Source organism: Fukomys damarensis, unplaced genomic scaffold (genome assembly GCF_012274545.1).
Source record: "Fukomys damarensis isolate Sample0158 unplaced genomic scaffold, DMR_v1.0_HiC HiC_scaffold_14, whole genome shotgun sequence".
Lineage (NCBI taxonomy): Eukaryota > Metazoa > Chordata > Mammalia > Rodentia > Bathyergidae > Fukomys > Fukomys damarensis.
The window spans coordinates 51,199,743-51,222,178 of record NW_022900926.1 but is presented as its reverse complement, the minus strand read 5'-3'; the positions used below and the strand labels follow the sequence as shown (position 1 = coordinate 51,222,178).

Genomic DNA, 22,436 nt, shown 5'->3' with positions numbered 1-22,436 from the left:
AAAAAGACTGCAGAAGAATGAAGAATGGAGGAAGCTTATGTTTTGGTAGCTTTAATGCTATGTTCTTCCTATATTTTGAACAAGAAGCCCTACATATTCATTTTGTAGCAGGCCTGCAAATTATGTAGCCACCTCAGGCTGCTCTTCACCAGTCTGTCCTATAGCAAAATGAACTAAATTGTAAGTATTGCTGTCATTTTCTTGTTTAAAGCACTGTGGGGACTTGCTCAGTCCATACCATAAAGTTGGATTTTGCTCAAGGATACTCAAGAGAGTGACCTGAAGTCCAGTCTGTTTTCCTCCTGTCCACTGTCTTGAAGGTGCAGTACTGACCTCAGACCAAAGAAGAGAGGCCCCTGCTAATGACCCCTTACTTTATACTAGTTTATCTGGACTTCAAAGCCATGCTAATCTTGTTGAATTACATGGTTGGTCTGGGTTGAGGCCTGAGGTTCTGCAATTTTGCAAGCCTGAGTGATGCTTATGTTGCTGGCCCATGGATCACATTTTAAGTAGTAGCAAGGCTTTAGAGCACATGCTCTTGGGCTCCCTGGCCATGGAACTTACATACAAAAAAGCCCATTCTGCTGGACATGGTAGCACATACCTGTAATCCCAGACTTGAGAGGCTGAGGCAGGTGGAGCTCCAAAAATTCAAAGCCAGACTGAGCTACATAGTGAGTTCAAAGCCAACCTGTACTACATAGTGAGACTTTGCCTAAAAAAAAAAAAAGCCCATTTCAAGCCTAGGCATGTAGCTCAGCAGATGTAGCTCAGTGGTAGAGCACTTGTTTAGCATCCACAAGGCCCTGGGTTCAGTCCCCAGCCCCATCAAAAAAAAAAAAAAAAAAAAAAAAAAAGGCCAGGGATTTATTTCACTGGTTCTGCCACCTGCCTCACAAGCACAAAGACCCGAGTTTGATCCCTGGTACCAAAAAAAAAAGCCCCTTGTAGTTCAGGTACCTAGGACAGAGCTATGGAATTCCTGCCCAAACAGTTATGAATCCACTTCTGTTTGCTGTGAGAAGGGGGAATTGTGTATATAACTTGGACTATCCCAAATGGACCTAGTGTACAGATGTATATGTACTAGTTGTATAGGAATAGGGCCAAATGTATTTGCATATGTTGTTATTATTATTATTATTTTATTGTTATTATGTACCAGAGATGGAACTTGGAAGCTTATGCTTGCAATGTATTTGTTATTTTTGGTTACAGTGGAGTGGGGCTGGGAAGAGAAGTACAGCAGGCTTGAAATCATGTACATTCTGGGTCCAAGAATTCTAAATCTGAACCTAGTCTTTCCAGTCATTTTGTACTTGTAAATGCCAAAGTAGAAGAATATAAATTTTATTTAATAGTTAGATTGACCTGAAATTTTTAAATATTTAGACTTCTGGTATGTATGCTTTCTTCTGTACTCTTTTTCCAGGCTGTGAAAAAGGTAGTGGCAGATGTATAAGCTTCATCCACTTTGAGGAAGGGGCGTCTTCTTTGGATAAAGCTACCTTCTCTTGTACCTTCTACTGTCCAAGGTCTGGTCTTAGCAGTCTGTCTCCCCAGGAGATTGTTTCCTTCCAGTTCATACAAAGGCTCACTGCTGTCTATAGGGAAAAAGACAGAATTTTTTAGAAGTAAAACTGAGCATGACTAGAAAATATAAGACTGCACATGGTAAAAGTGTTTTTACAAAATATGGCCATATAGTGGTGATCTTGTGAAATCCATCTTTTTCTTTGAGTAATGGTCAAAAAAGTGAATGCCTCAACTGCAGATGATGTATGAGGCCTTCCTAATCTGACAGTGTATTGCCTCTCCAATATTACACCTCACAGGAAATTCTCCTTCTCCAGCCCTACCTTTTGCCTAATCTGTGTTCTGTCCAAAATGAACTTTTTCATTTCTAAAAGGCACCATATGTTTCCCCCACCTGCGCCCTTGTACATGCTATTCTTTCAGCCTGGGTTTTTCTTTCCCTAGCCCTTCACTTAGATAATGACAATTGGTCTGTGTGTGTTTGTGTGTGTGTGTGTGTGCACATGCACTTTATGTGCTCTGTCAGCTTAGATATCAGAGTTTATGCTGATTTTATCAAATGAGCTAATCTTTCTATGTGACAGTTTATGTACATTATAATTATATTTTTCATGAAAATATCCGTTTTTCTCACTTTTGGGTATTAATTTTTTAACATTTTTTTCAAAAATTTTCCCATGGTTTTTAGTCTCTTCTTATTCTCTATTTCAGTTAAATTTTTTTTTTTTTTTTTTTTTTTTTTTGGTACCGGGGATTGAACTCGGGTCCTTGAGCTTGCAAGGCAGGCCACCAAACCGCTGAGCTAAATCCCCGGCCCTCAGTTAATTTTTATAAGTTTTTTAATTCAAGTGTGTCAATATCTCTGTAATTATTCATGGTTGTGCATAAAATATTCAGAATTGAAAAGAAGACACTACAATCATGTGCCTACATTTTTTTTTAAATTTTTGTTGTTTTGAGACAGGGTCTTGCCTAAGTAGTTTACTATGAACTCACTATGTAGTACAGAATAGCCTCGAACTCATGGTGATTCTCCTGCCGCAGCCTCTGAGTTCTGGGAATATAGGCATGCACCACCATGCCTGGCTCCTTTTTAAAATTTGTTATGATATTTCACAGGTTTTTATTTCTGATTAAAATGTTATGGTTATCTCATTTACTTTCTTTTTGTTTTGTTTTTTATCCTCATTTACTTTTTTTTGGTACTGGGGATTGAACTCAGGACCTAGCACTTGTGAGGCAGGCGGTGGCACCACTGAGCAAAATCCCCAGCCCTCACTTAACATTCCCTTTATATTTTTCAAAATATAAATGTATAAGGTTATAAATTTTGCCTGTAAGTGCAGCTTTGGCTACAGCCTATACTTTTGTGTAAGAATTACATTGCAATTGGACTTTAGAATTAGGCTGTATTCTGCAATTACTCTGTCTTACTTTGTTTTTGGTCTGTGGAAGACTGACTTATCAAAATCCGACTTTAGAAGAATTCCTGGCAACTGTAGGCCCAGCGCTCAGGAGACTGTGGCATTAAACTGTGAGTTTGTATAGCTAGGCAACATTAGGAAGAATATTATATCCATTTTTAGCCAACAAATGTTATCAAAATGTATCTAAATATGGGACTTATAAAATTTTAAACAATATGAAGCAGACTAATTGAAGTGAGGTTATATCATAATTCTTTTATGTATTGGCATGCATAACATTAAATGAAATAATTTTTAATAAATATTATTACTTTGATTCTACTTAACCCATTGATCTCATCAGAAAAAAAGCTTTGGGGGAAAAAAAAAAAAGAAAAATATGCTTGTGTTTAATCCAGTAGTAAATGCTTGCCTAACATGCATGAGGCTGAGGCCCTGAGTTCAATCCCTTGACCACACACACAAAAATGAAACTCAGTACTTACATCCGCTCAGAATGAAGTTAAGCAGAATATCAAATCTGCCACCAACAGAGTAGGTTGTAATGGCACATGACTATAATGTCAGCACTTTGGGGGGCTGAGACAGGAGGGCTGTAAATTAGAGACCAACCTGAATGATTTAGCAACACCACCTCCTCGGAAAATAAAAAATAAAAAGGGCTGGGGATATAGCTCAGGGCAAAGGTCCTGGGTTTAATTCCCAGCACCAAAGAGCAAAATAAGGGCCAGGGATTTGGCTCAGTGGTTCTGTCGCCTGCCTCACAAACGCAAGGTCCCCCCACTCAAAAGCAAAACAACATTAAAAAAAATTGCCACATAAATTGTGTTAGGAGGAAAAATTACAAAATTATGTATAAACATCTATGGTAAATCATCTTTAGATATTATAAAGAGTATGAAATAAAAATAAGAACCAAGACCTGTCATGTAAAGGTACAAGATCCCAATAATGAATGTAACTGTACTATATACCTAAAATGTACCAATAAACTCAATAAAAGAAAAAAAAGAGTATGAAATAAAACATGGCATATAACTCAGAAAATACCTTGCTTTTCTATAAACTTTAATAGTGAATATGGCCGTGCGTCGTGGCTCACACCTGTAATCCCAGCACTCAGGAGGCTGAGGCAGGAGGATCACTGTGAGTTCAAGACTGGCCAGGGCTACATAATTCCAGGTCAGTCTCAACTACATAGTGAGACCCTGTCTCCAAAACAAACAAACAAAAAAATCCAAATAGTGAGTATGTATTTAGTATGGCAAATATGTAGCTGAATGATTTATAGAAGCAGTCTAGAGTATGACTATGCTGAGAAATTTTATACATCTGTGCTAGTGTCAAAAGTTTAGGAGCCATGCATGGTGATGCATGCTTGTAATCCTAGCACTAAGGAGGCTGAGGCAGGAGGATTGCCATGAGTGTGAGGCCAGCCTGGGCTACATAGTGAGTTTAAGGCCAAACTGTGAGGCCAAATAGTGAGACCCCGTCTCAAAAAACGCACCCCTAAAAAAGAAGAATTTTATTTTAATTATTAAAAATCAAGTTGAACACTGGGCTCACTGATACACATCTGTAACCCCAGTTACTCAGGAGACTGAAAAGCAGGAGGATTACAAATTTGAGCTCAATTTGGGCAAATTAACGTGATCCTATCTCAAAATAAAAAATTAAATGGGCCAGTGATTCAGCTCAAAATGAAGCCCTGAGTTCAATCCCAGTACGAGAAAATAAATAAATAAATATCAGATTAAATATTTTAACTGGGCCATAATTTTTTTAACTAATTCTTTTTGTTTGTTTCATTTTTTGAGATAGGGTCTCACTATGTAGTTCAGACTGACCTTGACCTCACTACATCCCAAACTGGCCTTGAACTCATAGGGATTCTCTTGCCTCAATCTCCCAAATACTGGGATTACAGATGTTTGATACCACACCCACCTTTAACTATCCTTTTGTAGTTAATTGATTGCAAGGCTGGTGGCAGAACCACTGAGCTCAATCTCCCGCCCCCTTTTGTAGTTAATTTGTAGTAATGTTAAACTGAATTTAGAAAATTTAGGCTATTTGGTTTTGCTTGTCAAAATTTAGTGAATTTTTTTGAGGCCTAGAACACGACATTTTCAGTTCTATAAATGCTTGGAAAAATCACTTCTCAGCCTTTTGGCTAAGACCAATTGAAATGCTTGAAAAGTTTTATTCTCTGTAAGATACCAAGTTCAACATGTATGTATAAAATACTACTCTAAACTTATAAATCATCATTCATTATTTCTGTTCTTATTTACTTCTCTGCCTCCCCTAGCAAAAAAACACATTGAAATCTTTTTTATTTTATTTTACTGTATTTTTTTTTCCCAGTACCAGGGATCCCACTCAGGACCTAGAGCTTGCGAGGCGGGTGGAGGAACCATTGAGCTAAATTCCCTGCCCTACTGTATTGTATTTTAAAGACAGAGTCTCACTATATAGTTCAGGTTGGCCTTGAATTCACTGGGTAGCCAAGATTGGTCTTGAACTCATGGCACTCCTCCTGCCTCAGCTTCCCAAGTGCTGGAGTATGCCACCATGTGAGAAAACATTGGAATCTTCTATAGCAATTTTGTTTCTTTTTCATGCTGCTTCGTTTTCTTCTCATCTTTATAGTTATTATTCCTATTTCTACCTCTTCAAATTTCATAATGGATTTTGAATATTTTTAGACTTTAAGGTTCATATTCGCACTCACTTTTCCTTATCAAAATTTATGCAAGTACACAATTGAATTTATATTGTGAAAGTTTTATTCTTCATTCAGTTACATGTAAATTTCCCTATATAAAATTGCTAATTTAACAATTAATTTTGATGATTGCCCAAATAATGAAAGAGAGTCCATTAAAATGTGTTTATTTGGGCAGACCATGATCATGCATGCCTAAAATGCCAGTCACTTGGGAGGCTGAGGCAAGAGAATTTTCAGTTTGAGGCCATCCTGGGCAACTTAGGGACATCCTGTCTCAAAATAAAATATAAAAAGGGCTAGGAGGAAAGTCAAATGCAAAAGCCCTAGGTTCAAAACCTAGTACCAAAAACTGGGTTTAAGAGAAATATTGAAGCTTATCATTATGGAGTAAGTTGTGAGGATAAAGAGACTTTTAAAATGATCCAACTAGGGGAGGCTGAATTAGGAAGATTTTTGATGCCAACCTGGACTACATAGTAAGTTCAAGGCCAACCTGAAATATATAGGGAGATCTTGTCTCAAAAAACAAAACAAACGAGACTTCCAGGAAGATGACAGAGTGGTGAACAGCAGAGAAACAGCCTCTCCAAGATTTGGTGTCCTAATGGCAGAATATAGCAATGTGAGGGAGAGAAAAAGGAGGGAAGTGATCAGCAATGATCTGAAGTAGGATTTGAAGCCCACAGGGAGAACAAAGAGGAGAGACTTCCATGCAGAAGAAGGAGGTGATAAGTGGCACTTTATCCCTGACCCCCCCACACACCAATTCACTGTGTTGGAGGGGTGGCTCAAACCTGCAGATGCCCAGAAAGTACCAGAGGTTTCTATGGGGAAATGTACCAGTGGAACAGAGCAGTGGAAATAGCAGATTACAGAGGCTGTCAAGTTATTCAGGTTCAGATGGCAGCCAGGAGAGGATGATTGGCTGGTAGCCATCTTAGAAAGGGGCCAACTGAGCTCAGAACTCAGGGCAACTGTGGGCTAGTCTCATCTAGCTGCTCCCCATGTCAGGGTGAGGCAGAATTGAGTTCAAGTCAGCAGGAGGACAAGGAGCCAAGTTGAAGCTGGCAGGAGGCAAAAGAGTGTTTCAGACTGAGCAAATTGGGTTCCAGCCTCACAGCCAGAAACCATCCTGAACTTCAGTGGAACTAAAGACACAGGCTTGATGGTATTACCCACTACCCTGCCATAAATCTACAGCTAGCTTTCCTGGGATTGATCAACATAGATCTAAACCCTGTCTGTCCAATCTTTCTACCAGTGACACAGATACATGCCCTAAAGTGGACTTTTTGTTTCTTCTTATTTCTTTTCTGGTTTTTTTGGTATTGTTTCTTTTCTTTCTTTCATTTTCTGTGTGTGTGTGTGTGTGACAGGGATTGAACTCAAGTCCTTGCGCTTTCGAGGAAGGCAGTGGAAACACTGAGCTAAATCTCTGGCCCACTTTTCTTCCTCCTCCTCCTCCTCGTCTTCCTCCTCCACTCTTCCTTTTCTTCTTCTTCCTTCTTCTTCTTCCTCCTCCCCCTCCCCTTCCTCCTTTTTTTAAATATGAGTGTGAACATTGTATCTAGTTTTTTGTATTGTTGTTTTGTTCTGTTCTCTTTTTTTTGCGGGGGTACTGGGGATCTAACTCCAGTCCTTGCGCTTGTGAGGTAGGCACCAGAACCTAACAGGGCCTAAATCTCCGGCCCTGTTTTGTTCTTATTTTTATTTCTTCCTTCTCTCTTTCTCTCCTGTCGTCTTCACTACTTTCCGAAAGTTTGTGTAATCTTCCTTTGTCCTCCTGCCTTGCTTCTAATCTCTTCCTCTTCTTCTGTTTTTCTATTTTGTTTCCTCCCTAACCCCTTTTAAATTTTTTCCCCCAGAGGGTAAAATCACCATATTTACTGATACAATTCTCTAGTTCATTTTAGATTTTGTTATCTTAACCAAAAAAATAGTTCATATTGTTAAAAGTGGCAAATTAATAGTTACTATAGTTTTTCAATTTTGTAGACTGTTTGATGCTATTGCTATTGCTGATTGTACTGCTTTAGGCAAGGTTATATAATTTGGCGGGGGGTGTACCGGGGATATAACTTGGGTCCTTGCACTTTCAAGGCAGGCAGTGGAACCACTGAGCCAAATCCCCAGCCCAAGATTATATAATTGTTTTTGTTTTTGTTTTTTGAGACAGGGTCTCACTATGTAGCTGAGACTGACCTGGAACTCACTATGTAGCCTAGGCTGGTCTTGAACTCACAGCGATCCTCCTGCCTCAGCCTCCCGAGTGCTGGGATTACAGGTGTGTGCCCCCACGCCCAGCTATATAATTGTTTTAATCAGTCATTCTTCCTGGGGTACCAAGATTGAAATTGCCTAAGGACCATAAATAATACTATGGGCCGGTGCCAAAGAACCAGAGGCTAGCCCAAATAGGTAGCAACCTTCTCATCTCCAATGAATTGAAGAGGTAAGATCTTGCAATAGACTCAAAACTCAAAAGCCAGGTATATCTTGAAGACATCTGAGAAGTAGTAGTTATTTCCTAAGTGTTTTCAATACTATCAATAAAGCTACCTGCAATAAGCAATTTATAAGCATCAACCCCAAAATTAAACATTTTTTAAGAATTAAACTTAAAAAAAAAGAAAATGAGAGAACACTTAGCAAGATACAACCCCAGACTTCTAGCTCACCAAAAGCAAACCTAGGGGGTAGTAAGGTGGAAAAACTCAAAAGCCACCCACCTGGACTCTCTGAGGTGGTAACAGCAGAGGTAACAAAGGAGAAGAACAAAGCTCTAGAAAAAAATTAAATAAAAAATAAATTCCTCAGGTAACTTCAGAGATAGTGACCATAATGAAAGACAGGGTTAGATAACTCTAGAGCAGATACAGATTTAAAAATAAAAGTGGAGCTTAGGAAAATGATGGAACCCATGAACACCCAGCACATGAAAGAAATGGAATCCATGAAGCACAAACAGATATCCAGGAGATTAAAAATTCCATTGAAAGTACACGCAGAAGCATGAGCCAATATGAGGACAGACTATCAGATGTAGAAGACGGGATTGTGGTTAGCAATCATTAAAAAGAAATCTTTCTTAAAAATAGCAAGAGGGGCCAAGGATTTAGCTTAGTGGTACTGCTGCCTGCCTCATATGCGCAAGGTCCTGAGTTCAATTCCTGATAACTAAAAAAAAAAAGCAAGAGACCATGAAAAATCAATCCAACAGCTGCTAGACGATGCAAAGAAGAATAACATAAAATTTATCAGAATCAATGAAAAAGCAGGAGATAGCACAAAATAACATTTAAAGACCTATTCACAGGAGTAAGAACTGAAAACTTCCCAAGCAAGGAAAAAGAATTTGACATACAGATAAGTGAAGAATTGAGAACTCCAATTAGCCATGTTTTGTTTGTTTTTTGGGGGTTTTTTTGCATTTTTGTTTTTGTTTTTTGATACAGGGTCTCACTTTATATTTGAAACTGACCTGGAACTCACTATGTAGCCCAGGCTGGTCTCAAACTCACAGCAATCCTCCTGCCTCAGCCTCCCGAGTGCTGGGATTACAGGCATGTGCCACCAAGCCTGACTAGCCATGGTTTTAAAAAATCTACACCAAGGCATATAATAGTCAAGATTGCAAAAATTCAACACAATAACAGAATATTAAAAGTTGTTAGAGAAAAGAAACAAATCACAAAAGGAAGGACCATCAGAATCACAGCAGTATTCTCAACACAAATCCTCAAGGCAAGAAGAGCTTGGAGTAAAGTATTTCAAACCTGAAAAGAAAACAAGCTCCAGCCCAGATTGATGTACCTTGCAAAACTATCTTTCAAGAGAAGTTTTTTATGGCTCTTTTCAGTTTATTGCATGACGAGTTTACAGTAGTCTAAGTGAAAGCAGATCCCGAATGTTTACATTATACAAGCTGTGAGGGTTTTAGACTTGTGATAAGGGAAAGGACAGTCTACTCATTGCAAGGAAATCCTCACTTAATCTTCAGTGAGCCACAAGTACTTAAAGCCCATGAACCTTCAACTGATGGTCCTTAGCCTGTCCAATCACTACCAGTAACTGGCATATATTCTTGCAACGGTCACCCTAGAGCTGGATTACTGCTCCATATTCTGGATGCTCAACATCAGCAAAGGGGTTGAAAGAGTGGAGGTTCTGGATACTGGACATGTGATATGATTCCTCTTCCTTAGTGGAAATGGCTTGTAGAAAGTGACTGCCAGAGAAGTGGATGGGTGGGGCAGATCACCAAGAAAAAGGGGACTCAAGGGGGATGCAGCTGAGTCCTTCATGGTGGCTTAGTGACTGAAGCCTATCTTTCAAAACTGATGGGAGGCCAGGGATTTAGCTCAGTGTTTCCACTGCCTGCCTCACAAGCACGAGGACTCCAGTTCGATCCCTGGTACCAAAACTGATGGAGAAATAAGATACTTCCATGACAAAAAACAAAAATAAATAAATAAATAAATAAATGTTTTGAAGGATATTCTAGGGCTAGGGTTTTAGCTCAGCAGTTTGGTGGCCTGCCTTGCAAGTGACCCGAGTTCTATCCCCGGTACCAAAAAAAAAAGAAAAAAGAAAAGAAAAATGAAGGATATTCTAGAAAAAGATAATGGAGACAACAATTCCAAGAATCCCAATGAATGAACTTAATTGCTTGCTAGGCAATTAAACAGAAGGGAAAGCAAAGGAACCAAGAACAGGAAAATAATATAATGACAAGTCAATACATATCAGTTATAACCATTAATGGTTTCAATTCACCAATCAAAAGAAAGAGACTGGCAGACTGGAACAAGAAACAAGGCTTAAGGGCTGAGAATTTAGCTCAGTGGCAATGCACCTGCCTTGCAACTGCAAAGTCATAAGTTTGATCCCTGTTACCAAAAAACAAAACAAAACCCAAAAAACTGCTTCATCCATAAAACAAGGCCCAACAATATGATGCATACAGGAAACAAATTTAACTTAAAAAGAAATTCACAGGGCCAGGGATTTAGCTCAGTGGTTTCGTTGCCTGCCTCGCAAACGCAAGGACCCAAGTTCTATCCCTGGTACCAAAAACACAGAAAAGAAAAGAAATTCACAGACTGAAAGTCAAAGTCAAAGGATGGAAAACAATACTCCATGTGACAGGAACCCAGCAAAAAGCAAGAGTGGCTATTCTATTGGCAGAGAAAATGGATTTAGAGCCAAGACTGATTAAGAGACAAAGTCACTGCATCCTTTTTGCTTTGTTTTGTTTGTGTGTGTGTGTTGTAGTCGTCATTGTTGTTGTTGTTGTTGTTTATAGATAGAGTCTCAATATGTAGTTCAGACTGGACTCAAACTCACTTTGTAACCCAGGCTCAGGTCGAATTCACAGTTATCCTCCTGCCTCAGCCTCCTGAGTGCTGGGATTACAGGCGTGCATTACCACTCTTGGCTGTCACTACATCCTTGTAAAGGGAACAATCCAAGAGGCAGAGATAACATAAATATATATGCACTAAATACCAGTGCACCCAAATACAAAAAACAAATATTAATGGACATGAAAAAATCAAATAAGCACTAATACAATTGTAATGGAATACCTCAATACCCCACTATCACAAATAGGTCAACTAGGCCAAAAATCAAAAAGAAAATACCAGAACTGAAGCTAACTTTTGAACAAATGGACTTAATAGATGTCTACAGAGTATCCCACCCTATGACATTAGAATACACATACTTCTCGGCTGCACACAAGACATTCCTCAGAAAAAGAGACCGTGCTGGGTGTGGTGGTGCACGCCTGTAATCCCAGCACTTGGGAGGCTGAGGTACAAGGATCGCTGTGAGTTCGAGACCTGCCTGGGCTACATAGTGAGTTCCAGATCAGTCTCAACTAAATAGTAAGACCCTGTCTCAAACCCCCCACAAAAAGAGACCATATTCTAGCTCATAGAATATGCTTCAGTAAATGCAAAGAAGTTGAAATTATCTGATGCATATCATCAGACCATAATGCTGTGCAATGAAATTGGAAATCAATGGCAAAAGAAAGCACAAGAAGGAGGGGAGGAGGCTTGAGGGGGGGAATGAGATAAAATAAAATAAAATAAAATTTATTTTTAAAAAGCCACAAGAACTTCATAAATACATGGAAATTAAATAACACTCACCTAAACAACAACTGGTTCACAGACAAAATTAAGGAAGAAAGTAGATAGTTTCTAAAATTAAATGATAATGCTGATACAACATACTGGAACTGATGGGTCACAATGAAATCAGTCCTACAAGGGGAATTTATAGTGGTGTATTGCCATATCAGAAAAGCAGGAGCTCAAATAAATAACCTAATGTTAAGCCTCAAACTTCCAGGGAAAAAAAAGAGTAAGTCAAGCCCAAAGCTCATATGAGGGAGAAAATTATAGAAATCTAAGGAGAAATTAGTGCAATTGAGACTAAGATAACAATTCAAAGAATCAATGAATTTCAAAGTAGGTTCTTTGAAAGATTAAATACAATTGACAAGCTTTTAGGCTGGGGATTTAGCTCAGTGGTTCCGCAGCCTGCCTGACAAGCATAAGGTCCCAATTTTGATCCCTGTACCAAAAAACACACACAAAAAAACAAACAAAAAACTGCAAACATTTAGCCAACCTTATCAAAAAAGGAAAGAAAAGACTCAAATCCATGCAATTAAGAATGAAAGGGGTAGGACGTGAGTGGTAGCGCATGCCTGTGATCCCAGCACTTGGGAGGCTGACACAGGAGGATCGCTGCAAGTTTGAGACCAGCCTGGGCTACATAGTGAGTTCCAGGTCAGTCTCAACTACATAGTGAGACCCTGGCTCAAAAAAAAAAAAAAAAAAAAAAAAAAAAAAAAAGAGAGAGAGAATGAATGAAAGGGGTAAAATTACAACAGATCCTGCAGAAATACAGAATATCATCAATACCTACTTCAAGAACCTCTACTCTGCTGGGTGTGGTAGTGCACACCTCTAATCCCAGCACTCAGAAGGCTGAGGCAGGAGGGTTGCTGTGAGTTCAAGGCCAGCCTAAACTACACAGTGAGATTCTGTCTCAAAAACAAAAACAAAAAAAAGAAAAGAACCTGTACTCTAATAAGAGGAAAGCACAGAAGAAATGAACAGATTCCTTGATACATATGAATTACCAAAACTGAACCAAGAGGATGTAAAATTTCTAAATCAGTAGCAAGCAATGAAATTGAAGATGTGATTAAAAACGTACCAACAAAGAAAAGCCTGGGTCCTGATTCACTGCTGAATTTTACAAGAAATTTAGAGAAGACTATTATGTCTTGTATTTAGATGTCTCCCCAAAGCCTCATGCAGTCATAGATGGGGCTTTTTCAGACATAGCTAGATCTAGAGTGTGTTACCCTGGGAATGATTCATGGTGCAATGCTAGGATCAATGGCACTGGGATTAAGGTTGTGAGTGTTACTCATCCTAAATAGTCTGGATAACATATGAGAAGTAGAAAGAGCTGCGGATATCCCTTGTTGCTTTGCTACCTTCTGCCTGCCATGAATTGTTTCTTCTCGGTCATACCTGTCTGCTATGCCACCCTCCCTTGGAGCCAGCTGATTTGGACTGAAACCTCCACAAACTGTGAATGAACTAAACCTTTCCTCTGTTAATTTCGGGTGTTGGCTATTGTGTCTCCACAACAAGAAAAGTAACTAAGACAAAGACGTAATGCAAAGACTTCTGAAACTCTTTAATGAAATTGAAAGTGAAGCAATATTTCTAAATTCATTCCTGGAAGAAAGCATTGCCCTGATACCAAAACCAGAGAAGGATCCAACCAAACAACATATCTACAGGCCAATCTCCCTAATGAACATAGATGGAAAAAACCTCAATAAGAAACTGGCTAACGGAATGCAGCAAATCACCAAGAAGATTGTATACCTTGACTAAGTCGGATTCATCCCACAGATGCAGGGATGGTTCAACATACAGAAATCAATAAATGTAATACTTTCTATCAATGGAGCCAAGGACAAAAAGTATACGATCCTCTCAATAGATTCAGAAAAGGTGTTTGACAAGATCCAGTAACCATTCATGATAAAAACACTGCAGAAAATTGGAATAGATGGTCTTTATTTCAATCTGATAAAAGCCATCTATGACAAAGCAACAGCCAAAATCATAGTAAATGGACAAAAACTGCAGGCTTTCATTCTAAAATCAGGAACAAGACAAGGATACCCACTATCACCACTCTTACGCAGTATAGCTGGACATGTTATCCAGAGCAGCTAGACAATAGAAAGAAATAAAAGGAGTAAGGGGAGGAAAGAAGTCAAATTATCCTTAGTTTCAGGTGACATGATACTCTACATAGAAGGCCCCAAAACTCCGCCAAAAGACTTCTAGATTTAATAACCAAGTTGAGTAGAATAGTTTGATACAAAGTCAACATTCAAAACTCAATATAGGGCTGGGGATTTAGCTCAGTGTTGGGTGCTGTCTCCTGCCTTGCAAGCACAAGATTCTGAGTTCTATCCCCGGTACCAAAAAACCTAAAAAAAAACAAAAAACTCAATATAAGCCAGGGATTTAGCGCAGTGGTTCTTCTGCCTGCCTTGCAAGCACAAGGACCTGAATTTGATTCCCAATACAAAAAAATCAATATAAAAATCAATATCATTTCTATACAAAAATAAACTCATTGAGAGAGAAATTAGGGAAACAACTCTTTTCACAATAGGAGCCCCCCCCAAAAGGGGAAGGAATCGAATGAAATAATTCAAAGACCTTTACATTCAAAACTGTAGTACTGTAAAAAAGGAGATCACAGAAGATATGACACCAGAAAATGGGAAGAAAATCCTTGTTCTTGGGTAGGAAGAACCAATATAGTGAAAATGGCCATACTCCCAAAATTGTTATAGTTATACAGATTTAATGCAATCCTAATCAAAATATCAATAGAATATCTCACAGAATTAGAGAAAGCAATCCTAAAACTCATTTGGAACCAGTACAGACCTAAATAGCAAAAGCAATTCTAGACAACAAAGGCAAAGCAGGTACATCACAATTCCTGACTTGAAATTATACTACAAAGCTGTGATTAAAAACAGCATGGTACTGGCAAAACAAAACAAAACAAAACAACAACAACAAAACAACTGGACTTGGTGTCTTCTCAAAAGAATTAAAAGCATCACAACACAGTGATACATGCATACCCATTTTTATAGAGGCAGAATTTGAAAAATCTTGAAAAGAGTTTAAATGTAAATCAAGTGATGAATAGAGAACATTTTTTTTTTAAATACAGTGGAGTACTCTGCCATAAAAAAGGATAAGCTTGAGATATATTTCTAGCTAAATGGATGCACATTGAGACCATACTCTTAAGTGAAATAAGTCCACACATATGTTTAAATATGGCATTGTTTCTCTGGTATGAGAAGCTGGAGGTGTAAATAAGGACCCAAATATGTAATAGACATTGGAAAATGGGGAGAAAATGTTCAGATGAGAAGGGGAACAGGGAAGGTGGGGGGAGAGGAAGGAAAGGAGAGGAAAGAAAAGAAAATAGAAGGAAAAATGTAAAGAAAGTTTTTGTAAGCCAGGCGTGGTGGCGCATGCCTGTAATCCCAGCACTCGGGAGGCTGAGGCAGGAGGATCACTGTGAGTTCGAGACCAGCCTGGGCTACACAGTGAGTTCCAGGTCAGTCTCACTACGCAGTGAGACCCTGTCTCAAAAAACCAAAAAAAAAGAAAAGAAAGCTTTTGTAAATAAGGAGCAAAAGAGGTGTTGAATGGAGGGGAGAGGAATGGGAAAAAAAGAAGCAAGATATGTCATGTACAGGTACAAACTCCCTATGATGAATGTTATCATTATGTATATCTAAAATGTACAGTTAAAAAAAGTAAAAGGGTGGTGCCTAATAACGTGCTGACAACAAAATAAAACAAAAACCATGAAAAAAAATATCAATCCAAATACTTTTCAGTGAGAGATTATATAAATTATGAAGAACCTGTACAATTAAATTCTCTTTAAGAATAAAGTATATTCGCTGTTTGAGGAAGGCGACGCGGACTCTGCCTGACCTCGGCCCAGCTCCGGGTCCCGGGTTCTCCTCCGAGCTTGCACGGAACTGCTGGCGGCTGTGGAGTGGGCGGGGCCGGGTGTAGTGGGTGTCTTCGGCTGGGCTGGACCCCGTCCCGCCCGTGCTTGTTCTTAATAAATCACTGCAAGGAGACTAAAAAAAACAAAAAAGAATAAAGTATATTGACATGAAAATGTCTCATATATATGTGTGTGTGTGTGTGTGTGTGTGTGTGTGTGTGTGTATTAAGATAACTTTTTACTATATATATGGTAAAATATTTTTAAAATAACATGACTGCAAATAAATGTGTGCACTCTGATAACTATATGATTACTTTTCTCTTTTTGGAAGAATCTATAATTTAGTTATCTGGGATTTTTAGTCCCTCACAATTTTGTTTGTTTTGTTTTTTTTAGTTTCTTTTTTTTCGGTTTTTTGATCTTTCTCTTTTTTTGGTACCAGGGCTCGAATTTTATTTTCGGTTTTTTGAGACAGGGTCTCACTCTGCAGTTGAGACTGACCTGGAACTCACTATGTAGTTGAGGCTGGTCTCGAACTCACAGCGATCCTCCTGCCTCAGCCTCCCTAGTGTTACAGGCATGCACCACCATGCCTGACTCTACATCCCTAGATCTTTATGATTTTTTTTTTTTATACTGGGGATTGAATTTAGGACCTTGCACCTGCAAGGCAGGTGTGGAGGCACTGAGCTAAATCTCCTGCCCCCTAGATCTTTATTTTTATTTTCAGTTGCTAAGTTGCCCAATGGTGGTCTTGCAATGAAAATCTTCTGCCTTAGCCTCCTAGAGTGCTAGGATTACAGGCATACATCATTATGTCAGGCTCCTCATACTTTCCTTGGAAGTCTTTCATATCTTCATCAATCACTATGCAAATATAAGGAGAAAAGAACTAATCAAAGGTGTCTCATTTTATTGGCAGTTAAGATAGACTTGAAATACTATAATTAATTTGTATAAATACATTTCAAATAGGAAAATTCTGTGCTTTTTTGTGTTAGGTCAAAGACCATAACCTACCCATCAAAGGGAGTATTACTTTAAGATACATGCCCAGTAGAAAAGACCTTTCTCTAAAGATTGGAAATATTGACACTGCCCAGAATCATATTCATTAGTCACATACAGCTACTGAGCCCTTGACATGTGACTGTGTTACTGGAGAAGTGAATTTTTTATTTCATCCTATTTAAATTAATTTAAATAGCCACACTGTGCTGGTGCCTATGGTTTTGGACAGTACAGTTCAAGACAAAAATAAACTGAAGAAACATAAAAAGATGTAATGTATGCACCAGGTGCAGTGGTGCAGGACTGTAACCCCAGCTACTCTGGAGGCTCAAGTGGGAGGATTGCTGGAGCCTAGGGATTTGAGAAAGGCTGGTAGTACAATGAGACCTTGTCTCAAAAACAAAACAAAGCAACCCAACCCCCCATGTGTGAACTTGATTAAATGTAGTAAAGAATAGATTCAGAGTTTTATCTTGATCTCCTTCTTCCCTGGTCCACATGTAACTTTCAACCTTGCTTGATAAGTAACCTCAGGCCTGCACTGCCACAGAACAGCTTTCCATGTATAGTAGGTTTGTTTTTGTTTTGTTTTTTTGAGACAGGGTCTTGCTATGCAGTTCAGGCTGGCCTGGAACTCACTGTGTAGCCCAGGGTGGCCTTGAACAGGCAGAGATCCTCTTGTCTCAGCCTGCTGAGTGCTGGGATTACAAACGTTCTCCACCACGCCCAACTATCAGCATTCTTTTTCATTGTCCCATTCCAGCAACTAGACCAGACAGGCCTGGCTCCCCAGCTGTCCTGTGAACTTTCCTTGCTCATCCAGCTTGGAGGAAGGCTGGTTAGTGACTCATTCCTTATCCAACTCACTCTTTGTACCATTGAATCCTTACCTTCTCCATCTCATACAAATTATTCCTACAGTAAACCCTATATTCCATAATCTTTATATAGTTCCGCTTCCTCAGTTGACTCCTAGCCAGAAAGTCTGTTACTCTACCATTTTTCCCAACTTGGTGAATGATGCCAATATCCATCTGTTCCCTTACTCTCTATTTTCAGTTCATCACTAAACCCTTGGCAAACAGTGTCAAAAATACACCTTGAGCAGGGTGTGGTGGCACACACCTGTAAATCCTAGTATTCTGGGAGCCAGAAGCAGGATGATGGCAAGTTTGAGGGCAGCCTGGACAATTTAGTGACTTAGCATGAGTCCATCACACACACAAAAAAATAATAAAAACAAAAAGGGTTTGAGAATATACAGTTAAGCTCAGTGGGAAGGCCCTGGGTTCAACACCTAATATTGAAAAAAATAGTTGGATGTGGTGGCGCACGCCTGTAATCCCAGCACTTAGGAGGCAGAGGCAGGAGACTTGCTGTGATTTCAAGGCCAGCCTGAAATACATAGTGAGTTCAAGGCCAGTTTAGAATATACAGAGCCCAATTTAGTTACCTTTGAAAAGAGCTTTGGGTACATGGTAATGAGCATGTTCAATGAAAGAACTGTCACTATATTTTCCTTTTTTGTGTGATGAGTCATCTAGAAGCTGAATAGCCAGGCATGGTGGCTCTTTCCTGTAGTCCCAGCATTTGGGAGGCAGAGGCAGGCGAGTCGCTGTGATTTCAAGGCCAGCCTGGGTTAGATAATGAGTTCAAGGCCAATTTGAAATACATAGTGTGACTGCCTCAAAACAACAACAACAAAAGAAATAAAACTAGAAAATCTGAATAACCAAAGATTGCTCGGTGTTTTGGGCTCCATTTAGATTAGAGTTGGCAATGCTTCGATAAAACCATCATTTGGGTTTTTCTTCCACATAAACCTTGTTTTCTTTCTTTCTTTCTTTCTTTTTTGTCGTTACTTGCATAAACTCTGTGGCTTTTTTGTAATTTAAGAATAGCATCACTTAATTTGTGTGGCATCACAATGCATTGTAAATGTTAGACCCTATACTGTTCTCGCTTTGGCAGCACATATACTAAAAAAGTTAGACCCTACAGATAAAATGAGACTCAACTTTTAAACTGAAAAAAAAGAAAAAAGTGCCAAGTGTGGTAGTGCACACCTGTAATCCCAGCACTAGGGAGGCTGAGGCAGGAAGCTCACCATGAGTTTGAGGCCAGCCTGGGCTACATAGTTCAAGGCCAGCCTAGACCACTTAGTGAGACCCTGTCTCAAGAAAAAAAAAAAAAATTTAAACCAACAGATTAATATTTTTTGTGTATTTTTTTGTTTGCTTTTGTGCTTTGAGATTTTGAAGTAGGATGAGTTCAAGGCTAGCCTGAACCCCACTGGGAGACCCTATCTCGAAAACTTCAGAAAAAACACCAAAAAACATAAACAGTCAATGTGGGTGCTGATTTCTTCAATACATGCTGGGAGTAATACCAAAAATCCATATTATTAGTCTTCGTTGCTGTTTTATTGCTGTGTGTGTGTGTGTTGGGGGATGAACCCAGTGCCTTCTCACTGAACTATGTCCTCCAAGCCTTTTATTTTTTTATTTTGTGATCTGGTCTTCCTAAACTGCTCAGGCTGAGGTCCAATTTGTAATCCTCCCACCTCAGGCTCTCAGAGTTGGGATTACAGGCTTGTACCCACCATACCCAGTTTGCTGTCACTTTCATTGGGAATGAGGGGCCCTATGAAGGGAATAGCAGGCTATTTGCCGAAAGGCAAGTTAAAATTCAAAGGAAAAAGATCCTCAGTGGCAAAAAGGGAATTTGTGTAATTTTACACACTGGAAAAGTAGAGAAAGAGTTTGAAACATTTTTTTAAATTACAAAATGTTTAAACTATAATAGATATTAAAAATCATGGCTCAAGTCACCTGTTATAGATATGGAAATACAGTAGCAACTCTCAAGTGTGAGATGATACGTCCAAGCCCATGCCATCCATTACTAGTAGACTGGAGATTAGAAGGTTGTTGGGATCTGGGGTTCTTACCCTTTGGTTTAATTCAGCAAATATTTACTGAGTATTGAATCCTGTATTAGCTACTAAAGAGGATTCAAAGACATACAGAGATATATTTATTATCTTCTTGTGCCAGAGCTTTTATATACACTTCTTTTTTCTTTTTTTTTGCATCATCTTTAGCTGACTTCTAGAAACTGAATGTAGTTTTTGGGAAATATCTCAGCTTTTCCCATTAGTTCTCTGCTCATCCAGACATCTATACAGATTCCAGCTCTGATAATATATCTCCAGCCTTGATCATCTTCATTCTCCCCATAGAAATCAAAGAAGATTTTTATCTTTTTTCATATAGATTTCCATCTAACCCAGTGTGTCTTTCAAATAAAAATTAATCTAATAGTTCTGTTTTTACCTGTTATTCAGATTCTCCATGTTTTAGTAATAATAATTCCTGGGGTCAAGATTGGAATAAAAGGACCTGAAGGTCAAGAGGAAAATTATACTATTGTTTCCTTCAAAAAGGCATCAAAAGAACCGGCTTGTTATATGCCAGGAGACTCATTTGGAGGCTGAAGAAGGAGGATCTCCTGAACCTAAAAACTGGTGATCAGCCTGGGCAACATTGTATGATCTGCATTTTAAAAAATGTCAAATGAGCCAGGCGTGGTGGCACACGCCTATAATCCCAGCACTTGGTAGGCTGAAGTAGGAGGATTGCTGTGAGTTCGAGACTAGCTTGGGCTACATAGTGAGTTCCAGGTCAGTCTCAACTACACAGTGAGACCCTGTCTCAAAAAAAAACAAAAAAAAAAAAAAAAAAAAAATGTCAAATGGAAATTACTCAGTTCTGCTCAGGCCATTACTGGCTTCTCTGTGTAGTTCTTTGGTGTGAACAAACAGAAATCCCAGAACTGAGCTGAGTGTGCCAGTGCACATCTGTAATCCTAGCACAGAGGAGGCTGAGGCAGGAAGATTGCTATGAGTTTGAGTCCAGCCTGGACTACATAGTGAGTTCAAGGCCAGCTTGAACTGCATAGCCATTCCCTGTTTCTAAAAGACCAAAGTGAGTGGGGGGAGAAAAGGAAATGTAGAATTGAGAGAAAGCTAACTGAAGCCAGAAAAGTAGCTGAATTAACACTGGGGATACAGTAGAACAATTATTAAGGATTTAGGCTTTTATTCTAAGTGTAATGAGATTCAAGTGTGTGTGTGTGTGTGTGTGTGTGTGTGTGTGTGTGACTGTTTTGAGAGGGGGGGAATGCTAGGGTTGAATCTAGGGCCTTTTCCATGGAAAACATGTGTTCCACCACTGAGCAACAGGGCCAGAACCCCCCATACAGTGTTTTAAGCAAATGTTCTATGGACTCTTATTTGCAATTGAGAAGGAAAGGAGGGGGCGGTTTCTGTTGAATGTATCAGGAGACTTGCAAGAGTGCAGAAATCAGGAAGCTATATATCATATCCGTATGCATGAACGACAGTAGCTTTTTTTTGAGTGGTTTCAGTCTAAGCATGGAGATGTTATTTGGGAGACAGAATCGACAGGACTTGATTAACTGATGTAGCAGTGGAAAGAAGGAAGAGTACTAGCCAATTCCTTTTCCAGCTATACTGCTGGATGCTTGGGCAACTTTCACTGAGCTGGTAACTATGGAGAGGAAAGATTTGGGGGTGGAACTGGGCTTGGTAGCAAAAGCCTATGGGACACTGAGGCAAGAGGATTGCTGGGTAGCTGAGGCAAGAGCCTCAGTTTGAACAATTAAAAAAAAAAATGTATCTTGGACCAAGAATTTAGCTGAGTGGCTCCACTGCCTGCCTTACAAGTGCAAGGTCCTAGGGCCGGGGATTTAGCTCAGTGGTTTGGAGTTCAATATCCGGTACCAAAAATAAATAAATACATAAATAAAACCCCAAAAAACCCAAGTGCAAGGTCCTGAGTTTGAGCCCCTTACCAAGGGGGGAAAAAAACTTTTATTTTTTAGTTTTTAAGACAGAATCTTGCTGTGCAGTCCAGACTAGTCTTTAACTCATGTAGCCCAGGCTGGCCTCAAACTCCTGGCAACCCTACTTCCCCCTCCTGAGTGCTGGAATTACAGGTGTGGTGCACCACTGAGGGGTTCTGGGCAATTTTTAAAAGAATAAAAAAGGGTCCACAGACTGCAGAGGTAGCTCAGTGTGAAAGTACAGGATACATTCTTCAGCACCAGGGGCTGTGCTTCTGTAGTGGGAATTAGGGGGACAGTAGTCAGGAGGTGTTTCTTGAAATGCTGATTTGGAATGCCAGAAAGCCTATATAAAGTTCAGGGCATGGTAGTGAACAGAATAGGAAGCCAGAAGAGGTTGAGATTTTCATCGGAGTTCTTGAAGACTTTATTCAGGTAGACACACTTTTTTTTTTTTTTTTGGTTTTTTTAAACAGGGTCTTGCTATGTAATTGAGACTGACCTGGAACTCATTATGTAGTCCAGGCTGATCTCAAACTCATAGCAATCCTCCTGCCTCAGCCTCCCAAGTGCTAGGATTACAGGCATGTGCCACCACACCCGGTTTATGCAGACACACTTTTTTTAAAAAGGAATTTTGGTTGGCAATGGTGGCACACACTTGTAATCCCAGCACTGAGGAGGCTGAGGCAGGAGGACTGCCACAAATTCAAGGCCAGTCTTAGCAAGAATGTCTAAAAAAAAAAAAAAAA

The 22,436-nt window shown here is 39.4% G+C and overlaps 1 long non-coding RNA gene across 1 annotated transcript in view; it reads right to left on the bottom strand.

The window, feature by feature from the left end:
* Nucleotides 1-1,347: 1,347 nt before the first annotated feature.
* LOC104874285 overlaps nucleotides 1,348-22,436 on the bottom strand; it is a 22,191-nt gene continuing 1,102 nt past the window's right edge. The window contains exons 2-3 of the long non-coding RNA XR_783705.2: nucleotides 15,786-15,937; nucleotides 1,348-1,607 (exon numbers count right to left, since the gene is read on the bottom strand). This is a non-coding gene — a long non-coding RNA (uncharacterized LOC104874285). The remainder of the gene's footprint in view (nucleotides 1,608-15,785; nucleotides 15,938-22,436) is intronic.